This window comes from Phodopus roborovskii, unplaced genomic scaffold (assembly GCF_943737965.1).
Source record: "Phodopus roborovskii unplaced genomic scaffold, PHOROB, whole genome shotgun sequence".
Lineage (NCBI taxonomy): Eukaryota > Metazoa > Chordata > Mammalia > Rodentia > Cricetidae > Phodopus > Phodopus roborovskii.
The window spans coordinates 9,888,794-9,901,311 of record NW_026126416.1 but is presented as its reverse complement, the minus strand read 5'-3'; the positions used below and the strand labels follow the sequence as shown (position 1 = coordinate 9,901,311).

Genomic DNA, 12,518 nt, shown 5'->3' with positions numbered 1-12,518 from the left:
AGATGTATATGTGTATGTTTAACCCAACTGAGGCATAACTTCTATTAGGCTTTTCTTTTTCTTTCTCCTCCTCCTTCTCCTCCTCCTACTCCTTCAAGTTTCTGTCTGATGGACCTGTTTAGTTATGAGAGTGGGGTGTTGAAGTCTCCCACTATAAGTGTGTGATGTTTTATGTGAAATTTGAGTTTTAGTAATGTTTCTTTTATGAATGTGGGTGCCTTTGTACTTGGGGAATAGATGTTCAGAATTGAGACTTCATCCTGATAGATTTTTCCTGTGATGAATATGAAATTACCTTCTTCATTTCTTTTGATTAATTTTAGTTTGAAGTCTAACTTGTTAGATATTAGGATAGTTACACCTGCTTGTTTCTTGGGTCCATTTGATTGGAATATCTGTCTTTGAGATTATGTCTGTCTTTGAAGTTGAGGTGTGTTTCTTGTATGCAGCAAAAGGATGGGTTCTGTCTTCGTATTCATTCTGTTAACCTGTGTATTTTTATAGTCAAGTTAAGACAATTAATATTGAGGGAAATTAATGACCATTGGTTGTTAATTCTTGTTTGTTTTAGATGCATTTGTGGTGGTGATATTGTGAATAGATTTGTCCCATTTTTTTCTTTTAGCTTCTGGTAAAGTGGGATTATCTATTGCCTATGTTTTTGTGAGTATAGTTACCTTCCTTGTATTGTTGTTTTCCTTCCAGAACTTTCTGTATGGCTGGATTTGTGGATATGTATTGTGTAAGTATGGTTTTTGTCACTGAATATCTTGTTTTCTCCATCTTTAGTGATTGAGAGTTTTGCTTGGTATAGTAGCCTGGGCTGGCATCCATGGACTCTTAGTATTTGTAGAACATCTATCCAGGACCTTCTGGCTTTTAGAGTTTTCATGGAGAAGTCATGTGTAATTATGATAGGTCTGCCTTTATATGTTTTTCTTTGATGCTCTTAATATTCTTTCTTTATTCTGTATGTTTGGTGTTTTATTATTATGTGATGAGGGGGCTTTTGGGGGGTGGGCAGTCTATTTGGTGTTCATTACACTTCTTGTGCTTTCATAGGCATGTCCTTCTTCAGGTTGGGAAAGTTTTCTCTATTTCTATGATTTTGTTGAATATGTTTTCTGCACCTTTGAGCTGGGCTTCCTCACCTTCCTCTATGCCTATTATTCTTAGGTTTGACCTTTCCACAGTGTCCCATATTTCCTGGATATTTTGTGTTAAGGATTTGTTGGAGTTAAGGTTTTCTTTTGTTGATGAATCTATTTTCCTCTAGTTTATCATCAGCACCTGTGGTTCTCTCTTCCATCTCTTGTATTCTGTTGGTTATGCTTGGTTGTGTAGTTCCTCATCATTTACCCAGCTTTTCTATTTCTAGCATTCCCTCAGTTTGTGTTTTCTTTATTGTCTCTATTTCACTTTTCATCAGGTCTTGAACTGTTGGCATTGTTTCCCTCATCTGTTTGATTTTTTTTTTCTTGGCTTTCCTTGCTTTCTTTAAGAGATTTGTTGATTTCTTGCAATTTTTTTTGTTTGTCTTTTCCTCTATTTCTTTTTGTTTGTTTTTCTCTTCCATTTCTTTAAGGATTTTTCTCATATCATCTTTGAGGGCCTCTTCCATTTTCATGAAGTTGTTTTTAAGGTCATTCTCTTCTGTTTCATCTGCATTGGTGTTTTCAGGTCTTGTTGGTGTAGAGTGCCTAGATTCTGGTGGTGTCATATTGTTCATTCTATTGTTGAATGTGTTCTTGTACTGCTGTCTTCCCATCCCTTCTTCCATTTGTTGCAGGTGGGTCTCTCTCCTCTCCTCTTCTCTCCTCTCCTCTCCTCTCCCGGTGGGTGTAGGTGGATCGGCACTTCAATGTCAGTAATTCTGGATGGTCCAAGCTCTCTTGGAGGTCTCAAGCAGAGGGCATAGTGGGTCCAAGATTGAAGTAAGAGCAGGCTCTGAATTGTCCAACATGGTGGGGTTGGTCCACTATGTGTAGAGCCAACCCAGGAAGTTAGAAGGAGAGGGTAGGGGTGTTGGACCTGAGATGGCCAAACACTCACCTCAAGCAGGGGTTGCAGGAGGGCCAAGGTTGAGAGGAGGGCAGGCTCCAAATGGTCTGGTGTGGTGGGGTAGGTCCACTTAAGCAAAGGGAATAGGAGGTCAAGATGTTCTGTCTTAAATATTAATCCATTTCTATCAATCTAAGCATTTCCACATGGTCTGGACTTACTGGAGAAAGGGTCCAGACCTTTTATTCATCTTGGTCCTACATTTTGACTCTCCTCCTACATCTCCCAAAATCCCCCTTGTCTCTTTGTCCTACCTGTCTTGCTTTCCTATTTTCCAACAGTGCTTTATTCATTAACCAATAAGAGAAACATATTTACAGAATAACATCTCCCATCAAGTGTGTGTGTATGTGGGGGGCAGACCTGAGCTGTCCCCAGACTCATCTCAAAGGGCATAGGAGGCCCATGATTGAGGTGAGGGCAGGCTCCAGATGGTCCAGTGTGGCATGGCAGGTCCACTATGTGCAGAGGTGACCCAGGAAATTCCAAAGAGAGGGTGGAGGGTGCTGGAACTGGGCTGGCCAAGCACCCATCTCAAGCAGAGGACACAAGTTGTCTTCTATATCTATACATATGCAGATGCATGTGGGTCTGTATACACACACACACACACACACACACACACACACACACTAAATAAGTGCGGCAAAAATTGATAAGGCAAGTGAAGTGGAAAATGAGGTTATTACTATACAGAAAGGAAGTCAGACATTAGTTAAACATTTGTCACTGGAGACAGAGACAAATTTTAGATAATCCATTGTGAGTTCTGGTCAAATTCACCCATCCTATTGCTTCAGTGGCTCAAGTTAATACAACTTCCAGAAAAGCCCCACAGCTAGGTTTTATATGGTTGGTTTAAAAAGACAAAACAGTAGCCATTGTCAACAGTATCTTTAGAGAGCTTCTATACTGCTATCCTTTGGAAAGTCAACCATATCCCTAAGAATAGAATTGTAAGCCTAAACCATCACTGTTATCAAGTGCTATGGATACTAGGCTCATCTGACTATTTAGATAGAAAATAAAAACAGCACCCAACATCCATTGACTATGATACCAGACGGCAGAACTAGAGAGGATTCCATTATCACATGAAGTCCTAATGGATAGCACCAGTCTCCACTACACCAAATATATTTGACAGTGTCAGGGAGTGGAAAGAAGTTTTTCAAGGTCTGGCTTCAGGCCCTTAACTAATCCTCTTCGAAATAAATCTGTCTTTTTATAGATTGTGAGTTTTCTTACTTGGTTACATACTTTTTATTCCCTTTGGCTCTATAACACAATGGTCCCCCAAAGTGTCATTGTGGCTTTGGCACATTCATTGCTCTAGCAAGAATCATAATTTTAGCATCCCTGTTTCCATTTTGTCATAAAATATACCCTACAGTCAGTTTTGATGTGTTGGATGAATCTGCATGGCCTGGTGTTTGGTTTTGTATAAATGACCATAGTACTTCTTGCCAGTTGGCTGTGGATGCCCAAGGCTGGCATTAGATGCCAAGCAGGTGCAGTTTTCAGCCGGGATTGGACATGCAAAGAGTGTGGAAGGAGAGCCAGGGCCTGGATTTGCTGATAGAAATAGCTGAGTTCAGACCTGGCTTTTCTGCATCACTTGACTGCCTTTATCATATGAGCAGATCAAAAGATAGGGCAGAGGCCTCCAAAAATGACTTGTGGGGAGTTTAAAAAAAGAGGGACTCAAATCCTCATTGTCGCTGCTTCTCCTAGAGGATATAGACCAATCTCTTCTCCTTGGACCTCGTGGGTTCCTGTGTTCTTATTGCTATGTACTGTTTCCATGAACTTAAGCCTTGTGAAGCCACACTTGTATCTTCACTCTATAAGTCAGAAACCCAGCACTGCCCTCCATGTTCTGAGAGCATCATAAAGATTATACCCTGACACTGGCCAGCAGGGCTTATTGTCTGGAGACTGCTCTCAAGGTCCTTCAGGCTGCAGACAGAATACAGTTCTTTGACTTCAGAACTGAATCCCTATTTCATCACTGACTGAACTAGGAAGCTCCCCCTGCCAGTAAAGGACACCTGCAAGCCTTTCCATGAGGCTTCTGCCAGCTTTAAGAAGCAGAGGAACATTGGATCACCTCATTCTTCAGATTTCCAAATCTTCCGCCTTCTTCCATCAGCTGGAATACTATATCATGCCCATTTGGATAATATCCCCATCTTAAGGTCAACTATGCCGGAGAACAGAACTTAAGCATACTCTTGGCTTTGATTAAGGCAGGACAACTTTGGGATGCCATCTAAGAAGCTTTACCACAGTCTGTGATAGTTGACTGACAGAATCTGTCAGGAATGAACCAGTATGGCTTCTAAATCTACATCGTAACAGAGGCTCCATCGGAGCTCACTTGTTATATGTTTTTGTGGCCTGCCATATGTGAGGTCAACCACTCCATGAAGTGAGGAAGCAATTCATATGTATATGACTGCCTGAAAGCCATCAACTATGACTCAGCTTAGATTAGGTTCCAGGCCCAGTAGTGTCTTGCCTTAGATAAATATTTCCCCCACCCAGAGACATTCCTAGTTGAGGTCACAGACAGGAGAGGAGAAAGAGGCAATTCCTGTTGTACCCTTCCCTGGTCAGTTCCTGATACAGGAGCAGAAAACCATGATAGCACAATTGTCTCAGTCTTTACATTAGGATGTAGTTTGTTATACAGCAATTATCGACAGGTCAAGTAGCAGTAGAATAGAATCACCATTTTCTCATTGCCCCTTCATGGAATGAAAATCAGTTTACTTCATCAAAGATAGGAGGCTGAACCAAACCCTAGCAGGGAGATAATAGGGCAAGATAGGGCATGCTCTAAGAGACCAAAGTCCTCTAAGTAGGTCCCACTTTTCACGGTCCACCACCTCTGAAAGGTCAAGCTTGATTCCATAATTAGACTAAGCTGTGAACCCTACCTTAAACCAGAGCCATTGTATTCTAATTATCTCTGGGAATATCCTCACAGACACAATGAAGTGATTGCTAATATTCTAGTATTTCTCAATTCCATGAAGTAACCGCCAAGACTAACCTTCACAGGTGTAATGGGACTGCTAACCATGTGCCTTGTTTTAAAATATTTATCATAAACAGCTGGCATATACTAGGCAGGTGCTCGATGGAACATCTCCTCTATGGAGGTTAGAGACTAGTGAAGGGAAAATCCAAACATGTAAAAATCCAAGATAACCATAAATAACAGTAACTCCAGTACAGGAACTAGAAGGGCTGGATGCGAGGCTCAGTGACAGAGTACTTGCCTAGTAGGCACAAGACGCTGAGTTTGATTGCAGTACTAATCTAAGACAAGACAAAACCATAAAAATAGAACATGGGTGTGTGCTGGGCATGTGCCTGTGGCAAAATGACCATGTCTATCAGGGTGGCAAGCCAAGGCCTTTTGGAAGAGGCAGCAGCTGAAGCCTGAGCTACAGTAAGGGTCACTGCTATACTATTTTGAAAATATGAATTTACTTATGGAATTGCTATATTCAGAAACAAGTTTTGTATTTGCTTATGTGGGCCTCACATGCAAAATCAAATGGTGAGCATGGAAAAATGACACACAGAGAACAGGGTGCTTAGACTATACAGAAGACACACAGGCCTCCAAAACTCACCAACTACCTCTATCAGTTCACAGGAGGCATGAGAGACACGCATGCATATCCAGATCTGACAACAGACTAACTCAAGTTCCAGGCATGGCAATTTGCCAGGCACAGATCTCAATGTGTTTCTACAAGCAGACTTTAGATATTTTCAGACATTGGCACATGGTTTGTCATGTTTATTTCTTCCCTGACTAAAATTCTGCTACCATTTTTAAAAACTAAATTTATTTTTAGTTATTTATTTTTTGAGACTATAATTATAGCATTTCCTTCTTCCCATTCATCCTTTGCAAATCCTCCTACATACCTTCCTTAATTTTTTCCAAATTCATGACCTCTTTTATCATTAATTATTGTTACATACATATATGTGCACATGTACACACATATATAATTCCCATCTTTTAAAAGATGTCTTTTTATTAATTTTTATTTAAATTAAAACAATCTTATTTTACACACCAATCCCAGTTCCCTCTCCCTCCCACCCTCCCATCCCCACCCCCCGCATCTCCCGATTCCATCCCCTCATCCACTCCTCAGAGAGTGGGCCCATGGGCCATCATCAAAGTCTGTCACATCATTTGGAGAAGGATTGAGGCCCTCCCTTCTGTATTTAGGCTGAGAGAGTATCCCTCCCTAGGTAATGGGCTTCAAAATTCAGTTCGTGCACTAGGGATAAATACTAGTTCCACTGCTAGTGGCCCATAGACTGCCCAAGCACCCCCAACTGACACCCATGTTCAGAGGGCCTGGCTAAGTCTTTTACAGGTTCCCCAGCTGTCAGACTGGGGTCCATGAGCTTCCCCTTGTTCAGGTCACCTGTCTATGTGGGTTTCTCCAGCCTGATGTTAACCCCTTTGCTCATCCCTCTTCCTTCTCTACAACTTGATTCCAGAAGTTCAGCTCAGTGCTTAGCTGTGAATCTCTACTTCTACTTAAGGTAGTCATCAATCTCATTATAGGAAAAGAGCACTTAAGGTAGGCTCTCCACTATTACTTAGATTCTTAGTTGGGGTCATCTTTGTAGATTCCTGGGAATTTCCCTACCGCCAGGTTTCTCATTAAGCCCATAATGGCTCCCTCTATCAAGGTATCTCTTTCCTTGCTGTCCTCTGTTCTTCCCCCAACTCAGCCTTCCTGACCCCTCATGTTCTCCTCCCACCTCTTCTCCCCTCTTTCTCTTACCTCCTCTCCTTTTTCCCCATGCTCCCAATTTCCTCAGGAGATCTTGTTCCTTTCCCCTTCTTGGGGGGAAGGTAGGGGTCCATGTTTGTCTCTCCTTGCTTCCTAGCTTCTCTGGGGTTGTAGATTATAGTCTGGTTATTCTTTGCTCTATGTCTAATATCCACTTATAAGTGAGTGCATACCATATTTGTCTTTCTGTGTCTGGGTTACTTCACTCAAGATGGTTTCTTCTAGCTTCATCCATTTGCCTGTGAATTTCAAGATGCCATTGTTTTTTTTTTGTTTTTGTTTTTATGGTTGAGTAATACTCCAGTGTGTATATATACTATATTCAACAAGACAAAAACTGCAGTCTACAGAATGGGAAAAAAATTTTCACTAACCCCACATCTGACAGAAGGCAGATCTCCAAAATACACAAAGAACTCAAGAAGCTGGGTGGTGGTGGCACATGCCTTTAATCCCAGCACTCAGGAGTCAGAGGCAGGTGAATCTCTGTGAGTCCCAGGCCAGCTTGGTCTACAAAGTTACACAGAGGAAACCTGTCTCAAAAAACAAAACAAAACAAAACAAAAGAACTCAAGAAAGAAACTAGTCAGAAATTAGTCATCAAAACACCAAATAACCCAATTTAAAAATGGGGTACAGATCTAAATAGAGAATTCTCAACAGAGAAATCTCAAATGGCTGAAAGACACTTAAAGGGATGTTCAACATCCGGTAGTCATCAATCAAAACAATTCTGAGATATGATCTTACACATGTCAGGATGGCTAAAATAAAAAGCACCAATGACAGCTTATATTGGAGAGGATGTGGAGAAGGAGAACACTCCTCCCTTGCTGGTGGGAGTGCAAACTTTGGAAATCAGTATGGTGGTTTCTCGGGAAAATGGGAATTGATCTACCTCAAGACCCAGCAATTCCATTCTTAGGCATATACCCAAAGGACACACACTCATACCATGAGGACATCTGTTCAGCTATGTTCATAGCAGCATTATTTGTAATAGTCAGAACCTGGAAGAAACCTAGATGCCCCTCAACTGTCTCTCTCTCTCTCTCTCTCTCTCTCTCTCTATATATATATATATATATATATATATATATATATAATTTCAAGTGTGTCACTGGCGATGTTGATGCTTTTGAATGCTGTACCCCTACTGAAACTTTTGATGCAGTCCAGTGTGTTTTGTTTTGCACGATTCTGCACAGCATGGTGATTTTTAGGAATACATAGGCCGTGCTATAGAAGATCTGACTTTAAGATCCTGGAAGATATTAGAGCCATGGTACACAGTCTTAGAGGCAGAAATAAGCCAGTTGTCTGAGGAACTGTGACACCTGGAAATAGGGAAAAGGACTGATGTGTAGAGAGACAGCCCTGAGGGCCGGATCATGGGGGCCTTAGAGTTTGATAGAACTCAGTGGAGGGAGTGACTCACACCTGCTGCATTTATATACATAGAGTCACTGGGCCGCGCCAGCCCCAATTAACACACAGAATGAGAACATGACCAGTGGTTTTCTCCACGTGCTTCCTGCTGTGGGTGAGTGACCGCACATCCTCTCGGGAACAAGGTGAAATGGAGTTGGATTCTTCAACAATTTTAATTCCCTTTCTTTTCTGCATTACCTCAGATCCAAAATTCAGTGCTCAGGGGTTGATTAGGGATATCTCTGTTAGCCCTGTGGGCTTTTCACCATCTCACTTCTACCTCCACCCTGAGGGAGGAGAATTGTGTGTGTTCTGCTTTACTGAAATGTCCAATGACATTGTGTTGATCATGGCAAAGCTGGATGGGAAACCATGGCTAATTTTTGATTGATTGCTTGGCAGTGGATGAAGGCATACATTTTCAATTTCTAAGGGGGCAAAGCTTACTTTTCTAGATATTTAATGGTACCCACATTGAAGGGATTTGAAGAAATCATCTCTTTTCCCCTAACAATGCCTGCTCATGAGCATTACAAACTCTCTTGCCTGCATGCTGGGAATTTTCCATTGTGGCATTATTGCCCCTCAGAAAAATCTTAAATCCTTGGCTTGCTAATGCTTCCGAGGACAAAGTGGCGCATCCCTCTTTGATCTCCTTTGGTCCCTCAGCAGTTCTGGGGCATCTTGTCTTGGCACTAGGATGAGGTTTTAACAGTGATGACATGGGAGCAGTAGGGGGAGCTTCACTTGGCCTGTGGATGGTCAAAGGAAAGTAGCAGTGCTCTGTTTAGTGGGTGGGGAACCTGAGGCAAGTGGGGAAGAGTCCCACAGCAGCAGAGACCCTGTAAGAAGTAAGGTTTTTCTGCCTGCTACCTGGTCTTGTCCTGCTGCTGTGCCAGCCCCAATTAACACACAGAGACTCTGTATTTGATATAATTCTGTTGGCCAGTTACTTGTCTCTTATTGGCTAGCTCTGTCTTAATTATTAACCCATTTCTATGTATTTCCACGTGGTCTTACCAAGAGCGGAGGAACGGCGGTTATTGCTTTCTCCAGACTCTCTATGTTGACTCCTCCTTCCTACTTCCTCTTTCCTCCTTGTCTCCTAGTCCTTCCTCTCGTGCTTTCCTATTGGCCAGCAGTGCTTTATTCACTAACCAGTATGAGAAACATATACAGAATGACATCTCCCATCATCTCTTCTTTTCTGTCTAAAATAAAAAGAAGGGTTTTAAACTTAACAAAGCAAAATATCTAACACAACAGTTATCCAATTAACATTTAGTAAGATTTAAGAAAATATTCCATCATCTATCCTATCTTTGTATGTCTAAAGTCTATGTAACTTATCTTTAATCCTAACTAAGGAAAATTATAACCATAACTATCTGTCTTCAACTCCATGAAAGACCACAGAAGGATAATATATAAACGCTAGAAATGACAGAGACATCTTGCCTTGTCAGTCACCTTAAGTTCTTCTGTAATCTTCGATCTTCAGCCCATAGGCCATAGTGTGTCTGGCAGACTCTTCAGAGAAGCAGGAAACTTTAAACTGTGTTCTTGTATTGGCAGTTTGTCAGTCACTTTACACTGTGTCCTTCAGACTGTCTGGCAGATTCTTCCATGAAGCAGGAACTCTGTGGCAATGTCTATCTTGAATCAGCAGTCACTTTTCTGTGGGTCCTGCATGTCCAGTTTATACAGCACAAAGTCAAACAGTTCAGACATGAGCAGTATCTTGTCCGAATGGCTAGTCTTGCCATATTGGGAGCAAACTCCATACATGTTTCTTCGATGTCCATCTTCCTTTTTGACATAGGTGGTGTTGACAGGAGCATTTATATCTCACTGTCAAGAAAAACCCTAAACCATTTTAAATGCCATATTCTGTAGATCTTTGAAAGGTTTGAAGAATGCCTATCTATCTCAAATACATCTCTGTGTATCTTGAAAAACCTAACTAACTTAACTCTAAGCTTTGACTATCATAGGTCATTATCTATAATCTGTACTACATTATACATTACATTTCTAAATGAGCTATATAAACACAATACCTAAACAAGAGGAGAAATATACATATCACAAAATTGACCTTAATTTGTATCAATACATGAAATCCATTCCAAAACAAAGTATTCATATCTATACCATAATCCCTTCTTAGCTTTAAAAATATATTAGTTGTGATCATTAACCATTTATAACCAACCCCATTTAAATGAAAACAAACATTTATAAACAATATTTGGGAATTTGAGCGTCATTCTTTCCAAACTACTTCCTGCTGGTAAGGGGCACTGTCATGGGGATCCTAAGAAGACACAGATATCCTGGCTGTAGTCTGCAAGGCTGCCTTCTTCAAGCTGTTTTGAATGTTGGATCACCAGGAACTCTGTTTCCGGGGGTCTGGCTTGATCAAACCACATTAGTCTGGAAGGAATCCACAGCTTTTTGTTTTCTGTGGAAACAAAAATAGAAATCCTTTTCCCCAGTAACTTGTCCTTAGACTTACATTTTTGAGTCAAAGCATTTTTAAAATATGGTCTTTGAGTGGAAGGCGGGAAAATGGCGGACTCCTCGAAGTGGGGTGCGGGGAAACCCACAGCCCCTGGTGCCCACAAGACAAAAGGAAGGAGAGTACAAGGAGGAAGAGCGGTTGAGTCTAGATACTTGCAATATGAAAAGAAAACTAAGAGAGTGATGGAGTCCTCTACTTTTGGAGCCACTGGTTCTGTATCAACTGGAGGGAAGCTATCTGAGGGAAGGAAGTCAAGCTTACTGCCAAGGAGCAAAGAAGACAGCCAGGTGATAGGAACAGGAGACCTGCAGTCTACCATGCTGGAAGGACATGACACAGCTCCACCTGACCTAGACCTTTCAGCCATTGATGACAAAAGCTTGTTCAGGAAGCCTCCCCAGCTAGACAGGACAGTGTCAGAGAAAGCCGAGTCCACGTTCTGTACCACTCCTCAGAAAGACAGAACCCTTCGCAAGAAGAGACGGGATCTCCAGAAAACCATGGACATGATAGAGTCGCAGACACTGCTGTTTTCCCTGCTGTTTGTAAAGATAGAAAACAACCTGACTCTGCTGGAGGAGAAGGCTGAAAAAGAGTTGGCAGCCATAAGCTGCGAGAAGAAGAGGCTATAAGGGCAGGTGCTGGAGCTGCGGCGCCAGCTGACGCTCCAGCAGAAACATCAGGGCCTGGCTGCCATCCTAGATACCCAGATGGAGCTGCTGGGCCCTTTGCTGGTCATGGCAGAGCGTTTCAAGGAACAATACAAGACACTGGCCACAGCGCTGGATACCACTCGACATGAGCTGCCTGTGCAGGCAATCCACGTGCAGGGAAGCAGACAGGAGCTTCTAGATGATCTGCAGCCAGCCCTGAGGACCACCCTGCAGCTCCTGGGTGAGCTGGGCATCTGCTCCCTGGATGCCAATGTACAGAATCTGTGCCCGCTGGAGGAGCTCAGAAACTTGACCAGGAAAAAGGACCCGGAGCTCCACAGGATCGTTGACCAGGTACTAGAACTTTCCTCCCAGGCCAGCAAAGAAGCAGCCTTAATAAAACCAGGAAGTCTGAGAAGAGGCCCCAGCCACCCCCACCAGCAGCTAGTGGTACTTCAGTGCAGATGCCCTCAGGGACCACGGTTCCCTCCCAGGACAGGACTAATCACAATGCAGGCCTGACCCCTGAGTGGCCCCAGGCAGCCTGTACTGCTGCTTTGTGAATATTTCCCAGGTGCCTTTTACTTTCCATCCATCCCTGCCTTGTTCACAAAGACTGAAGGAAGTTCCAGTGATGCAATTTTCTGAAAATTTTGTGCACTTTGCAATTGGCACGTCATTAACATTCTTGGTTTTGGTTGGGTTTTTTGTTTGTTTGAGACAGGGTCTCTCTCCAGAGCCCTGGTGTCCTGAAACAGAGTGACTTGTGACTACTAGGTCCCCAGTCTCTGTCCTTGCTGTTTTAAATTCTGATTGCCTGGGTGTGGCAGCACCCACCTTTAATCCCAACACTGGGAGGCAAAGGCAGGTGGATCTCAGTGAGTCCAAGAACAGTTTAGTCTGCAGAGAATGAATAAATGAGTGAACCAATATATATATATATATATATATATATATATATATATATATATATATATTGAATCCAGCAGTATTTCCTTTAACAGTTGTTTC

General features: G+C 42.3%; 1 pseudogene; it reads left to right on the top strand.

Moving 5' to 3' along the window:
* The first annotated feature begins 10,884 nt into the window (after positions 1–10,884).
* Positions 10,885–12,073, top strand: LOC127221208 (HAUS augmin-like complex subunit 8; annotated as a pseudogene).
* The last annotated feature ends 445 nt before the right edge of the window (positions 12,074–12,518 follow it).